Below are 4,400 nucleotides of genomic sequence, written 5' to 3' on the forward strand. Positions count from 1 at the left end.
AGAACAAGGAAGAGGACGACCTCCACTCCAGGGCGAACCCCATCTCCTCTGACAAGGAGAAAAAAGAAGGAGAAGCAGAGAAGACCAAGGCCTCCCCTCCGCCGGGCTCCCGTCGAAGAAGCGCTCCCGTATGTGGGCGGACAGCGAGGACGACGATGACGACGAGGAAGGAGAAGATGAGGAGGAGGAAGATGACTCCTCCTCCTCCGCCGGGTATCCTCCAACGAAGCGCTTCCGCAGCCGGGCGGATAGCGAGGATGATGATGATGACGAGGAGGAGGAGGAAGCCCCGCCCGACGGCTGGGGCAGCAGCGGCGAGGACTTCTCCGGCAGTAGCGCCGATGGCGACGCCGACGACGACGCTAGCGAGGAGTAGTTATGTAGGATCAGTAGTCCCTTGAGCAACCGGCTCTTCTTTTGTAAGAAATCCCAATATTAATGAAGAATTTCCTTTAACTTGATTTCGCCGATTTCTTTCATGCTGATTTAGCCGATTTTTCCTCATCTGACTTTGTCGACTGTTGGCCTAATCCATACTTAATGACTGATGGAAACGCATCAGTTTCTCACGATAATCTGCGAGACAGGCCAATTCAGTCATCCCTCCAAGCTAGCCAGCTCTGCCGATGACGATGGCACTGACCCGATCTTAGTAGGCTGGCGACTTGATCTTGAGCAGGTGTCTTTAACAGAGCCCTGGAACTGTCTTGGATGCTCAAACTGATGACTCCGTAACAAAAACATCACTCTCCAGACCAGTTGCGATGTAGGGCTAGCCGATTCCAACCAAATCGGCTCCCTAGAGCAAGGATCTTTAGGGCGAGCTGCCCCCCCCCCCCCGAGCCTTAATCAAGGCGAATCAGCCAAATGTGCTGCCATTGGCCTCAACTCATGACGTAGCCAGCCGATTTTAACAACATCGACTCCCCAGAGCAGAGAACCTTCAGGGTGTGCTGCCCCCCGAGCTTCTTCAGTCTACTTCTTGCGCCTTGCTGGTCAGATCGGCTCCTTTACTTTGGTGGATCTCGATGCAATCCATCCTTAACCCGATCCGCACGTCCATGCTGCTCTTGGCATTGGCATTGGTCCATCGAGTCTCTCTTCGTGGCCCACTTCCTGCTCCATCGAATCACCTCGCCATGCATCCTTAACCTTAAGACGATGTCTGCTGCATCGGCTGTGCTTAAATTTTTTTTTTTTACGGCCGATTTATGTATCGGCCCCCATACCTCAATACCCATCATCAAAGAATATCTTGGGCTGCTGGGTACTTGCAAGACATTCCTATTGCATATCCTCGTGTTTCATCCACCTGGGTGCCCCCCGAGCCGATTCTGTCAAGAGAATTGATGGTATCGGTTCTTCAGGTATCCCCTGTTGGATTAAATGCTGAACTCGAGCGTGAATGGATGGTGAGGATAATTTTGGCCGATTGCCTGGAATCGGCCTCCACGTTGCTTGTTCGATGAAGGTTTTGTAATGTCCCTCCATAAATTTTTTGGGGCCGATCACAAGGATCAGCCTCGCCACGTTTGCTCATTGATTTGCTCTTGCTACTCGTTCAGTGCCGGTAGATAAAACCAGCCCAATTTCTGACTTTATCATGTTGGTGCGCTTGCCGTCGTCCACCTCGAGTGCATCGTGTAATCGTGGAGCACTAAGCTTCGTCGGAAGGACGAGTACCATGTTTGTGCCGCCCGATGTTTCATCATCGGCTTTCCTTTGCTTGGGGCGCCACTCCATTTTTCGTGGACGACCCTCTTCATCCAGGGTTCGCTGAACTTTCGCAGCCAGATCAGGTCGTGCCTTCCTCAGTGTATGCAAGTATAGCCTTTCAGCTTCCTCCAGGCCGCGCAATCGCTGAACCCTGCGCTTTTGAGAACGGCTGAGCCCATCAGGGCACCACCTTGGCCGGTGGTACCTGTCTTCTTCTTCTCCCTCGTCTTCCGAATCCTCGAGATCTTCCAACCGAGGAGACTCAGCGCGTTTGCTTTGTGGCGGGAGAGGCCCTAGGCGCTTGAACACGGACACGTTGGCTGTCTCCTTCTTCTTCTGGTTGCATTCTGGGCAATTGCCGATTGTTGGCAATCGGCTCATTCCTGAATCCCAGCAGTGTCTGAAGAAGGGGCAGTCCCAGTGCCTATCCTCGTCGTCTTGCTCCCTCGACTCTTCCTTGACTCCTCGTTGCGATCATGCCGACGATGTCTTCTGGCTTCTCTAGCCAGACGATCTCTTTCATCATCATCGTTGGATCGTCGGCGTTGGTCATACTGACTCACATACTTGTTGAGGAGGTGATCAGAGAGAGGTCGTTGATATCTTATGTTCTTCACTTCTCCCTCTGTGACGTAGCGCTTGCCGTCTTGGCGGAGCCGATCGCGTGGAGCGGCTTCCTCTGTATCTTTGCTATGAGAGCAGCTGCCCTCATCTCCGTCCTTACCAGAGTGGTGTCCAGGTCCTACCATGTTGATATTGCACGAGAACTCCGGCTGACACCCTCCATGGTAAGTATATTCCACCATGTTCACGGCGGGGAAGGGGTGTGTGTCGACCTTCATGGCGTACTGGTTGAAAATTAACCGTCCATTTTCTATCGCCATTTGGATCTGCTGCCGCCACACCCTGCAGTCGTTGGTGGTGTGGGTGAACGTGTTATGCCACTTGCGGTATGGCTTTCCGTTCAGCCTCTTGCACCGTGGGGATCTTGTGGCCTTCGGGTACCTTTATATGCTTCTCCGTGAGTAAGAGATCAAAAATCTGCTCGGCTTTGGTCACGTCGAAGTCGAACCCTTTTGGAGGGCCTTGTGGCTTCACCCATTTGCAGGACACGGGGCCTCGCCGCTCGAGTCCATTCAGCCACCGCTACCTCTCGATCTCCCGCAGCACCTTCATCCTCGTCCGCCTCAACCAGGGTCACCGCACGCTTGAATTTGTCCCGGTAAACATCCGGGTGGCGCCGTTCATATGCCGACGGCCTTCCGCACCATGTGCGCCAATGAAGGGTAGTCTCGCTTGGGAGGCCACGTCCTTGATCGATGATGAGAGACCCACCACCGCCAATTCGATCGCTTCTTTTTCACTTACGTGAACCGAAAAGCACCGGTTCCTAATGGTCCCGAAGCGCTGGATGTACTCCGACACCGTCTCCCCGCGCTTCGTCGTACTTGTGCTAGATCGGCAATGCCAGCCTCGGAAGCCTCTCGAGTGATACTCGTTCATGGAACCGCTCTTCCAACCGCTTCCAAGTCCGGATGGAGTTCGGTGGCAGCGATGTGTACCACCCGAAAGCCGATCCTGTGAGGGACCGCGCGAAGAACCTCACACGCAACTCGTCCGATGCTGAGATCGTGCCCGGCTGTGCCAAATATCGGCTCACATGCTCGATGGAGCCGGAACCATCCGATCCACTAAACTTTGTGAAGTCCGGAAGCCGATATTTGGGTGGTAGCGGGATCAGTTCGTAATCGTTGGGGTACGGCTTGGTGTAGCCGAACGTCTTCCTTTTCGGCATCATGCCGAACCGATCTTTCGAATTGTACAAATCTGATCCGCGGTGATGGCCGAAGGTGTCGAACCCTGAAGATTCGCCGGGGTGGCATACTTAACCATCCATGCTTGCTTTTCCGGTTCTAAGCCAACTGCGGGAGCTGGGCTCTGGAGGTTTGTCGGAGTGGCGTACTTAGCTAACCACGTTTGCTTCTCGAGATCGGCTCCCGACGTTCCTCCTACTGTTCCAGAGGCCCTCGCTCGTTGCAACCTGGTTCGAGAGTGCCCAGGTATTGCGGTCGGGTACGTATGCGCACGCGTATCCGTGCGGGATCTCCTTGGGTGCCTCAGGTAGGAATTGGTAGTCACTAGGATCACCACCAATCTTGTAGACGACGTATGCCGACGAGTTCGGCACTTCCGGTGCTGCCCATGCGAACGGCAGCGGAGGATGGGACCGGAGTGGCATCTCTCCTTTGTAAGTCCCCGCAGCTGGTCCCGACGGAGAATACCGGTGGCTCATGATTTCCTGGACCACGCGCGAGCGACACGCTCCAAAGTGTTCACCAGGCTCTCGCAGTGGCGGTGCAGCGAATGAGCCACCATGTAGTTGATCTCCCGACGCAGCGACCCGGTGCGTTCTTCCGACGGGGCGGACAGGTCCACTCCATCGAGTGCGCCTTCAGGTGTGAACCCCTTCCACCCGACGCCATGGGAGCGGGTTCGTGGAAAGAGCCGACGAGTTCGGCTTCGAGGGTTGCCTTGATCTCGTCATGTTTCTTCTTGAGCTCATCAGGCAGATCCTCGTACTTGACCGGAGTGCTTTCCGCCATCTCGGATGTAGATGGCGATGCGGTGGATGTTTGAAGATTGTCCCACCGGGCGTGCCAGAATGTGTTGGCGTCAGAAACCCA

The sequence above is a fragment of the Lolium rigidum genome, chromosome 7 (genome assembly GCF_022539505.1).
Source record: "Lolium rigidum isolate FL_2022 chromosome 7, APGP_CSIRO_Lrig_0.1, whole genome shotgun sequence".
Taxonomy (NCBI): Eukaryota; Viridiplantae; Streptophyta; class Magnoliopsida; order Poales; family Poaceae; genus Lolium; species Lolium rigidum.